Below are 12,456 nucleotides of genomic sequence, written 5' to 3'. Positions count from 1 at the left end.
CTCGTTCCCGTTCGATAAACTTAGGAAAACGTGGCGTTTTTTAAATCACTTTGGTGAAGGACAACGAAGAACTGCTCTATTCACAAGACGTTCACAGCTTTATTTGATCATAAAAGGATACTGGAACAAGCCAGTTTGCGGGAAACTTTGGCTTGTTAAAGTTTTGACATACGAGAAATGCGCTCCAAATGCCCAATCACGCACAAAAACACCTTTCCCTATTCTTCTCTCCTGAAGGCTAGTTTGTATTTGATTGACCCTCGTACTTGAACCAATTGTAGACAAGTGACTTTTATTATTATTAATAACCATGTGAATAAAGACCAATACCTTTTTTGCCACCTATACTATAACTAGCAATTCCCTCATCTATTAGATCGGTTAAATTTTGGTTATAGGCAGTGATACAGTGAGGACAAGGATCCATATTGTGTTTTTTTGATATTTCAAACCTTCCATCGTTCCATCTGATTTAATACTGACACTTTCAGATGCATAGAATAGCCCATTAATAATACTGAGAACAAATTGTTATTTGTTTATCTTCAATTTTTAGATCATCTGTCTTTGGGTTTGATTTTATAGAATAGTGACAAATGCACACGATATTAGAGAGCAGACATGTCTTGTACACTTTCATTTAAGACATTTTTCATCCTTCGACCGTTTCCTCGAACAACTTTCCTCAATAATACAATATTTCTTCTGACTGCACGATACCTGGTCGAGGGAATATCAAGTTGCCATCTTTCATGAATTGCAACTTACCTTTTTTGATAACTTTCTTAATTTCATAGCAGCATGCAATAAACTTAATCGTCAGATATACCTGGTAGCACGTTACAAGAAAAACCAACACAGCCGCGTTCTTCTACCTTCCACACTGTTTCACGACTCTCCCTCCTATTTTTTATTTATCCGAACTCAAGTGAGTCATTGTGGATCCAAATATTTACGACTCAGTCTTCCAGTCTCCAGTTTTTATATAATTTCACTGAACCATTCACTTAAAAATATTTTACTTACTGATAAAGTGCGATACACGACGTAGATATGTGTCGACATGCGCGGATCTATATGTTTCAAAATTTATTCAAAATATTGTTGTTCGCGTAGAACTGATAAGGAACAAGTTGCTGTTGCTGGAACGTTAAACTTTTGTTCATTACTTGATCTTGATATAGTTGGAACCCAATTTTCATATCGCGCATGATCGAGTTCTTACTAGAATAAACTTATGATTAAAATATTTTTTTATATATAAACTCTTAGGCTTGCGCTGACAACAAGTGGAAGAAATCGTTTGAATATATAAACGAAAAAGATTTGAATTATTTAGTGGGACTCACGATCAATTTATAAACTTTTACCATCGCTGATGCCCTTGTTCCCGCCATCATAAATTAAACAGATTAAAAAGTGTGATTTAGAAACACATTTGCTTGCGTTCAAGTTCGAGCCGAGCTCGCGCTGATGTTTACATGAAGTTTTCTTTTTAAAATTAAACAGCGAATCACCCAAAAGAAAATTTGGAAACACCCTGTGTATTCACAGCGATACTGAAATTAGTTTGGTTTAAGTTACATTCTTAGAGTATTTGGTATAATTATTTAATTATTATTATTTAATTTTTTTATAAACTGTAGATAGCTGTGTATATGCATGCAGATGTTCCCGATCCTAAAGATAAACATTGGGAAACTGATCCATGGACGGTAACTGAAAAAAATCATTATTTCTACGGTAATGGAGTGGGCTGTGGCAAAGGACCGCTTATGTGTTGGTTACACGTTATACAGGTAAATTATTTTGATATTTATCTAAAAAAGTTTAGTCTATTACTATCCAATATCTCAAGAATCAGAGAAAAAATTAAATGTGTGCGATATTCTAGGTTGTTGTCGTTCACAATAATTCATAAAAATAAAATATTTAGTACAATTTCATTACTTTGCTTAACATAAAGGATGATTTATAAAGAATAAACCTTCTATTGAGCTAGTAATAACAAATATTTTTGGCATTTAAATTTTGTGTTAGAATCCCAATTAAATCTCGTATTGTCTCGTCTCGTAATCAATTTACCGTCGAGAATTGACGTATTAAATTATATTGATCTTACACATATCTTCAGGAATTGAGTCTTTCTAAAATAATCCTTCAGTTTTCTTTATTCCTATTTTGTTTACATAAACAATTTTTGGGGTTGAAAATTTTAGTGATTGGCTAAAACGATTTTAGAATTGTAATGATTTTCGTATTTATTTACACTCTTTTTATTCGTGACGTGTATTAATAAACACTGTCTCTTACGTTGCGAATTTATTTAAATACTATACACACACTTAACTAACTTTTAATTCACTTATCACTATCACTTAACTTACTTAGATAATTTATTTAAATTCTTCGATTACCTTGCTGATTCGCTCTGTTCAATACGACTATTTATTATGAACATCACTACTGCGCTACATAAACTTATTTATATAACCCAAATAGAATTCTCCAAATTTCTATAACATAAAGATACAAAACAAATAAATAAATAGACCTTCCTAGAAATTATTCAAAAGAAACAATGTAAATAAACCGCTTGCTATAAAAACTTGATTTCAAACGAATTCCGCCATTTATAAAAAAATATGCATCTTCACGGAATTTTAAAATTCCATTGTAGTTGGACAGGGGCGGCCTAGGAAAAATTAGGATAAATCTTCTTTAAAGCTCTGGCCAACGTCAAATCCATGACTGGAAACATTTCTGGAAGGCTAAATCACACAATGTATTGCCATAACGAAGAAGAATGTTTTTTATGTCTCTATTCTTCGCACACGTTTCAGTACCATTCTGTAAATTTGGAGCTACAGTTGTTCATTTTAGAACGAATTATGTTCATACTTTGCCCTCCCAATTGAAGAAGAAAATGACCATGTTCGACTTTAATTGACGGGCCTTTTAGGGTCATATAAGTGACTGGTTTAATTTATCCACTAACTTTCCTTTCCAGCGACAAATTTTGCAATGAAATTCCTGAAAAGTCCGTCGCTTGTTTGAGACATTGCCTACTTTTGCAAAACAGGATTTCACTACAGTAGAAGAAAAGCCGGAAAGGATTCAAACTAGTCACTAGGGGAAATGTGCCTATGATGGACCCCTTAAGGAAATATCATTACAACTTTTTTAGTTTTGGACTTATTAATTTTTTTTACATGAAAATATATACTTAGCTCGAAGTTTATTATAGTATAGGAAGATTTTTCTGCCAAATAATTTCCTGTTTAATAGCATAGCTATTTTTAAAAAAGTAGTTGAGGGGTCCATCATTGGCACACATCTGCCCATGTCGGACCCCTTTAAAATAAATGAAAAAAAAATGTCTGTAAAGTTTTATTAGAAAAAATATAGAACAAACTAACATCACGTTAGGTACAGAGCTCACAAATAAAAGACTTGCAATGGAAGGAAACACCATCGCACTCATTATGGCACCACGAGTTACATTTTTGACAACGAATCCACTTTTCTTTTGCACGTGAGTGCGAGAATAACTCATTGCAGTAAAGGCAGCTAGCATTATCATCTGAGTCATCTTGTCCCTTTTCCAAAAAGTTCTCTAAGGCGAATTCATCTTCATCAGAACTGTCATTTTCAATGAAAAGTTTCCGTTTTACTATCCTGGCTTATTGTTTTCTTATCTTTGTTTCCTTTTCTATAACCTTCTCTTTGAGTTCATGAATTTCTGGTGTTGAATTCAAATGACCAGTTTTTCCCCTTCTTCTGCATTTTTTTTATCAGTACCAATTGCTACAGTTTGAGGGGGAGGACAAATTTCCTTCACAGAAATGTCGAGAACTGACGATGAAGACATGTTAAGACCAGATGTGGATGGGGTTTGAATTTCTAATTCCATTTGGTTCTCGATGATATCTCCTTGAGCCTCGGGAATCTGCTTATCCGTTCCTAAAGCTGGTGCAAACTGCCAGTCCTCGAAGACATGAGGATTGAAAGGATGAATGCCAGTCTTTTTGAACGAATTTATTGCATTTGATGGTACAGCACTCTTCAAATAAGCTTGATTGAGAAGACCTGCTATTTTGAATTGAGTCACTGCCTTCCCCGGGTTTTGACGAAGCCATAATTGAATTTCTTGATTAAAATACGTATGAAGAGGACGGAAGAATCCTACGTCCAATGGTTGAACGTGATGTGAACAATGTGCCGGGAAGCAGAACACAATTACCCCATTTGTGTGCCCATCTAGGAGCAAAAGAACCTTATTGTTATTAGATGCTTTCGTATACTTCACGAAATGCTTTAGCCATCTACAAAAAATTTCACTGGTCATCCAACCTTTTTCTTGTACGAAAGCTATGCTACCAACGGGAGCACCGTTCATAAGCTCATTGTTCATCCTTTGACGAGGGTAAATAAGAGCAGGAGGGATGTAAGTGCCCATGATATTCATTGCGCACACTACGGTCACGTGCTGCCCACGCTCTGCACTGCTGAGTGCACCAACTTGCTTCCGACCTTTTGAAGCGTAAATTTTTTGACATTTCTTTTGGACCGTAGTCAAACCTGACTCATCCATATTAAATATATTTTCGGGAGGAAAGTTGTACTGCTCCAGAGTGTTAGATAGTGCATTGAAATAGGCTTGAATATTAGGCTTGTTAAAAGCCTGGGCTCTAGCTAATGATGTACTTTCTGGACTACGCAAAGAATATCGTGGATTGCGCTTCAGGAATCCCCTCACCCATTTCCAACCTGCCATTTTTGTTTCACGATTGAAACGATGCTCTATTTTATTTTTTTCGACTACTTCGAATACCATCCGCTGCAAATCTTTAGAGGTTAAACCAAAAAAACGTGTTTCCATATCAATAATATATCCTGCAATCTCCTCTTCGATGGCTTTAGAGAAAATTGCGGTTTGTCCTCCCAAATTACCCTTGGAACTGTCCTGTTTAGCCAAACGCCTTCGCAAAGTTGTTTTGGGAACATTGAAGGTCTTTGCAGCCAACTTAAAGCCTATACTGTGATCTTGTACGTTCTCAATAGCCTGTCGCATATCATGCTCGTCCCACTGTTGTCTTTTTTGGATGCCATCTCTATAACTGGAAAAGAAAAACTACTAAAACAATATATTTATTTTGTTTATTTCAGTTCCAATGATGGACCCCTGGTCCATCATTGGGATCCGTTAAGTAGTCCATCATAGGCCATATTGCATAAATCAGATAAAAATCTCAATTTTTTTTGTTCTCCGCCATAACCTCAATTGTTACTCGCCAATCAACATGCAACAGTTCTATCAAGCTGTAGTAACAAAATCAGATTCTAGCTAAGAGTAAAACAAAAGTTATCTAACATCATGCCATGCTACTTGGTTATATCAATACATACCAATTTATTTATTTATTTTCACAAAAACGGTTTAGATTCGCAAGAGCGCTTGTAAACAACTGACTATAAGCATCAATCAACCCAACCAGTATGGTGGTAGTGTAATATGCGCGGTAAATTTGAAAATATAGCTAGTGGTCCATCATTGGCGGAGGTCCATCATTTGGACCTATTTGTCTCAACACATGAGAGTATGAGACGTGTTATCTAAAATAGATGCAGCGTAGGTAATTGCTGCTATCAAAAATTCATTTAAATTTTTCTTATAACGTAATTTCTCAACTATATATACCTATTATTTCGCACAAGTCTTATGTCAACATTAATGCAAACTTTTTTTTTTCTAACACGATATATTCCTTGACTATTTTGAATCTGTCACTCAAAGTATTAGAAATTTTGAAAAAATGTTTTTGATTTTTGGTCTATTTGAATAAATAACCTGTTGTTATTGACGCAAACAGAAATTCAACACATTTATTCCAACATGTAAGAAGATATGTGTGTAAATGAAGATTTGATAAAATTTATTTATGCCTAACAACGTTTTCGTGTTGACCTAAATATCAAAATGTTTTCTTATAAATGGCTCGTTTAAAACAGAATATAAATAGAACTCATGTGATTGATAAAACACAGTTTTTTTTATTATAAATAGAATGATTTATTTATTTCTCGCAGGCTTTCAAATTTCACAAGATGCCGTTACCGGTCAATTTAAGATTAATCATCGAGATGATGCATCATCAGAACAATTTGGGGCTAAAAGGATTTCTATCTACGAAAAAACAAGATTTTTTCAATACCGTGGATTATGTTATCGAATGCAATGGAGAGTGGTTAGGAGAAAAATGTCCTTGTATTATTTATGGAACTGTTGGTAAGGATATTTGGTGGCGAGTGCTTGTCAGCTTACACAAAAAAATTGCTAACAATCATTTTAATTAATTCATCCCAGAGATATGCAATTTTAAGTATTTTCATTTGTTTTTCAAATAATTTTTCTGATCAACCCTGACCATTGTTGCAAAATGCATTCGAATTTATCCAAACAAAACACACTCGTTTGCGACTCTTTACATTATTTGGATAGAGTAAAAAGGATTTTATACGTCGTGTTATAGCTGTATATGAATGATTCAGATTTAAAACAAGTTACGGAGCGAGAATCTGTAAGACTAGAGAAAACTGCTTCCACAGCTGCTGGTTCCTCTGCATTGGATGGAAATTGTTTTCCATGCATGAATTTTTTTTCAGATGTGAGAATAGCTAGAAGTTCGATACATCAAATCTGGTGAATAGGGTGGATGTGGAAATAGTTATTTGAGTTATGTAAGTGTGAAGAAAGTGATAAAATCTGATGTATCAGAGTGGTAAAAATAATAAAGTTACCCTCTAATGGGTTGCCGGACACATCGGAGTGGAGAGAAATTGAGTGGCAGACTTGCTAAAATAGGAACAGATAAATCGTTTATAGAACCTGAAGCCTTTTGCATGGAATTGACTGCAAGGAAGTAGATAGTATAAAAAGTAATTACAAAATCTATATAGGTAGAGACAGTTAAAAATACTCTTGGATGACTAGAACCAAAGAAGATCTTTTGAATATACTAGCTTAGGCGAGAATAATTTCACAGTTATTGATAGAAGGTCTGTTGCGGACATCACCATAGTGCATACCTGAAGATGCTAGGTAAGCAGACGATATAACGTGCAGATTCTGCTATGTCGACGACGAAACTTGTGTCCATATTATTTCGAAGTGTGGGAGACTATACCCAAGGCTTTATGAAAAAGATTTTCTTTGACAGTTACATTCATCTCACATCTCGAACTTTCTAAAAGAAGTGGAATCAATAGATAAGTTGAGCAATTCCAGTGCCACAGCACGAAAAGGAGGTGTAACAACATGATAGATTCGAAAAAAGCAGGCAAAATTATCTACTAACTACTAGCTAATATAATATTTTGGACACCCTAAACTAGACATATGTGTAATAGGGTTCAATATCTTGATGAAAGCTTGTTTTTTATTATGTAATCCAAGTTTTTTTGTCGTGAATGTTCACATTCAGATGATCAACTAGATTATAATAATATTCTGCGTTTATCATTTTACCAGGGCGTGGAATATCCACTAAAAAAATTCCTTTTTGGAAGTACTGAATTCGCACCACATTAAGATCATGGTGATAAAGCTCAGTCTCATCTTTAGTTTTAGAATTTTTTTTAAACTCTTCAATTTCCCAGTGCTAGCGAATATTTTTGTAACCCAAGACTTTAGCCAAAATATTGCTCATAATATTTAATGAAGGCTTCTCCTAAATGTTAATAGATCATCTTTTTTATTAATATCCTGTATGTTTGATGTGGTTGTTGGCATTAATGCACGTTTTGAAAGTCGTTTACGCGGATTCTATATTAGTTATATATGCTCTTACGAGAGTCCCTTAGATTATCTTTGTGGTTTCTCAATTAAAGCCCTTGCCAAATTACCAATAAACTTCCTTCTATAGCTAATTTTCTATGATTAATTTCCTTTATTAAACATATATAAAATCACATCACAATTATTCTGATAGTACTATAAAGAATTTATAGTTTTGTCATATCTTCAATACAACCTGTCAGTAACAGCAACACTATTTAGTATGTATTTTCATCAAAAAATGAATTTCTGCAAAAAAACATCAATATGACGTCACTCTACGTGTCAATACAGTAGATATTACAAACTTGGACGTTGTATTTGAATTTGAAACTCTTCGGTAGTGGGTAGAGTCCACTTTTTAATAAATGAATTGAAATTGATTTGAGTCATCTTTTAGGTACTTTACACTTTGAAATGGTCATTGAAAAAAATCCAGGATCCAAAACTGATATCAAAGATGATATGAAACAGATTTTTGAGAATATAGTAGACGATAAAAATAATATAATTATACCAAACTTTAGTGACATGGTTGAACCAATTTCTCCCGAGGAAGAGCAAATGTGCGAAAATATAAAAGAATTTAATATCGAGGAGATAATGTAGGTAGACGTTGTTTAATTTTATGAAAAAAGCTAAATTATCATTTTAACTAAAGATTATGTTTAGGCAGAAAGTGTTTATTTTGATATTCATGTGGTTTTCATAGAAGAGGCGTCCGTTATTATCAATTCATCAATCTATTTCTGATGTTCAACTCATTTTCAGCTTATTATTGACTGGCTTTAGTTTAATGAATATTTTTATGAATATGAACATAATAATAAAGTCGTCATAGAAGCGTCACACATGATTTTTTTAGAGTAATATAAGGTTTGTTCCAACCTGCTAGTCTGGAACGTTCTTGGAACGGCTATCGGAAGCGTTTATAGATATTTTCTGCGCAATCTCCGGCTATACACGGGTTTTGTAAAACAGTACTTGCTATCAACCAAGTATCGAGAAGACCGTTTCGAAAACGGTTCACAAACGATACCTAAGTCGGTTGGAAGGCAAAACAAAATCGAATAACGGTAACCATCCGGTTGGAACACGTAATCTCTATTGCGCAGAATCGTCACCGTACCGAGGACGGTTTTTTAATGGGTTGGAACGAGCCTATAATCATCAGAACTAAGCTGGAATGTTTGACACCGTGGGTTTTATTCATACTGAACACACTGTTTACGACGCGCGTCGGACAGTGTATTTGTGAATGTTGTTGTAGTAGTAGAGTAAACAGTGTGTTCAAAATAAAATCCTGTGGTTTTGGCTTCTATACCATAGCTAATTACTAGGGAAGAAATATGAATTTCTCAAGGGGGATTTGAAATGTGTAGAAAATTATTTAGATTCTTGTTCTTCACGTACCATCTCCATTTTGGTGGTTAGCTATCATCATATCTAATTTGAATTTGGATTTTGCCGTCTAGATTGGATAATGTGACGTTATAACGTTCTTATAGATGCCTAAGCCAAGAAATTCTTCTTCTAATGAATCTTTTTTCTACAATATCCTAGTAGGATCTCATATTTTGAGCCTCTCATAATGTGGCCAATACATTGAAGTTTTCTTCTTTTCCCTTGATGAAGGATCTCTAGGAAGGCTTCTACTCTTCGCTCACAATATGCGTTGAGGGTCCAAGCTTCTACAGCATTCATGATAACTAGAAATACATAGCGCTTGAGCATCCGTGTTTTTAGTTCCAAGCTCAGGTAGGGACTACAGGGAAGCTTCTTGATCTTGATAAACGATGCGCGAGCTTTCTCGATTTGAATCCAGATAGTCATACCTCTCGATTCTTTTCGGTCTTTTGCCATCCACATACAATTCCATGGGCGCTGCAGTTTTGGTGATAATCATAAAATCAACATATTTTATTGATCTTACATGTTGTCGGCGTGAAATACTGTTTCGTCTGTATAGTGCAGATTATTCAGTGGAATACCTCTTATACATACCATCGGCATCTGCCTCTACTCATTGAATGTGGTATAGTTTCTAGCTTCCAGAAAAATTTAAGTGCGATTTCTTCTCTTCCCCAAAATAAAAAATGTTGTAAAAGGAACTCATTTTCAATCGGAACTATGACGAAAGTATTGTTAGTGATTCCAGTCAAAGACTAGAATTGATACAGCGCCTGAAAAAATTGCTGTAGTCGGCGTATTAGTACGGAGGGTGATTATTTTGGACGAGATAATGTTATCTCAACTATCAAATCTCTTATATAAAAACAAGACGTCATATTATAAAAATGATTACGAGCTAAATGATAATCATGTAGGTCATCATCTTTTTTTTTGTTAAAAAATTTCAAGAGTTGAATTCTATTTTAGGGACGCTCTGCCGCCGCATAAAAAATCGTTGAGCAAAGTGGAGCTTCTTATGAGCTTTTGGAGATCACCTCAAATATTTGTTGATAAAATTGAAGAATGTATATGCGAAAAGAAAGACACTAACATAATTAAAAGACATTTTATCTTAAAAATAGTTCCACATCAAATCGTTAGAATAACCGAAGAAACGTTACAAAATCACCTGAAGAATGTCATAAAGAAGTTAAATATTGGAAATAAAGTTACTTGCAAATTGTTGGATTCAACTGAAACTTGGTTAGAGGATTCGGGATCACATAATTTTCAAGCTGCTAGAAGAGCGATGATTCAAGTAAATATTTAATTTATTGTTACTAACTTTAATGCCGAACTAAGAAATATAACATACATCAAGGTATTTAGTACAGGAAACAAACAAGTAGAAATGTCTTTTATTGGCCCACATCCCTTCTGTTGAGTATGATGATGCTTAGGGAAAATACCTTGTCGTTGCAAGCAATACGCAAAAAGTGCTTTGATCAAGAAACTTTAGAATCGAAATTCTAACCTCTTTGGATCCAATAAAAGTAGTGGAAGAGTTCTGGAACCGATAGGTGACACGAAGATGGCAGAATTGAATTTATGTTGCTAAACAGTCAAAGCATGGCTCTCGCCGGAATGCCACTTTACACTAAATAATATATAATACTCTTATCAAAAAGGCAAGTTCACCACAAGTGGACATAGAAAAGGCTCTTGACAGCAAAGATATTGTTCTAGCAGTCTTCATCGACATAGAAGAAGCTTTTGACAACAGTGAACATCAAACTGGCGTAAGAAGAGCGGGAGGTGGAAATCCCTTCTCTAAAATGGACCGAGGCGATGCTACATCGTATGGTAGCGGTAGCAATAAACGGAAACATTCCTCTGTTACTACAGTAAAAGGCTGTTTGCAAGGCGAAGTCCTATTACCCCTACTGTGGTCATTGGTATTGGACAAAATTCTCACTAGACTAAGCAGCGGTGGATTTACAATTCTAGGCTACGCGAATGATCTTATTTTAAAAAATAAAATGCCACCAATGGGAAAAATATTATATAAGCCCCTGCTTTGAAAATAATAACCTTGGTGCATACATACTATTAATATTTTATTGTTTGTAATTTGTACTTTATTTACTTTTTCTATAATATTTTTATTCATTGTTCAAATTTCTCCATTTTTATCTCGTATTTTCATTATCAATAGGAGTGAAAACAAAATAGGTATGATTACATAGATTTTATGCAATTTGGTTTCTTTCAAGACTTCTATTTTTGATTGTTATGTTTTTGTCAAGTGTCGAAGCTTTGACACTTCTAGGTTTGAGCCCAAGAAATGACTATTTTCGGGATTTGACTAAAAGAATTTTCGTCTAAAGTAGAAGAAACTAATTTGGTCTGGCAAGAATCGAAGCCTAATTCCATGATTTCGGTGTTTGACTATTCAAATTTCAATTAGGTATCAGAATATCTCAGTTTGTTATATCAAGTATAAAAAAAATCGCCATTTCTTTATTTTCAGTATATTCTTTGAATATTGTCATGATTAGATTCATTCTGATAGAGGAATTACATTAGATCATTTTAATTTTTAGAATTTATGTTAAAGATAGGTGAACCCTGGTACATTATAGATTTGCGCATCCATCTAGTTTTTTTTGAAAAAATGTGTTCATTATTCATTTTCTGTTCTACATGAACCATCAAATGTTTTATCTTGTATGATATCTGAGTATTTCATTCTGCTTTCTCAAAGCTGGAAATAAATTCAATTACAGTTTTTCTAGTTTTCATAACAATCTGAGTTTGAATACCTCCATTTTCCTATACTATTTTCATATTTTCAACACCGAAAAACACGTATTAACTTATTGAAACATATTCCAATTACGTCTTATCATTGAGTCTGCCAATCGCTTCTAAGAAGAAATTGGCAAAGCTAAGAGCTTCTAGATTTTATTGAAAATTGTGATTTAATTTGGGGTTTGTCCGAAAGCTTTGGTAAAACTTAACTTAAAACCAGCCATTTCTAGAAAAGATTCTTTACCCAAAAGTTTGGCTATAACAGTTTTACGATGTACATATTTCCACAATTTAAGTCGCGTTCCTATTTCTATCAGTGGCAGAATTGCGACGGCGGTTCCGAGCATGCGCAACAGTTACTTCTACCCAAGCAGAAGAAATTGTATGACATTTTCAAATCGCTATTACCGACCAGA

The sequence above is a fragment of the Diorhabda sublineata genome, chromosome 5 (genome assembly GCF_026230105.1).
Source record: "Diorhabda sublineata isolate icDioSubl1.1 chromosome 5, icDioSubl1.1, whole genome shotgun sequence".
Classification (NCBI taxonomy): Eukaryota; Metazoa; Arthropoda; class Insecta; order Coleoptera; family Chrysomelidae; genus Diorhabda; species Diorhabda sublineata.
This window is presented reverse-complemented; position numbering follows the sequence as displayed.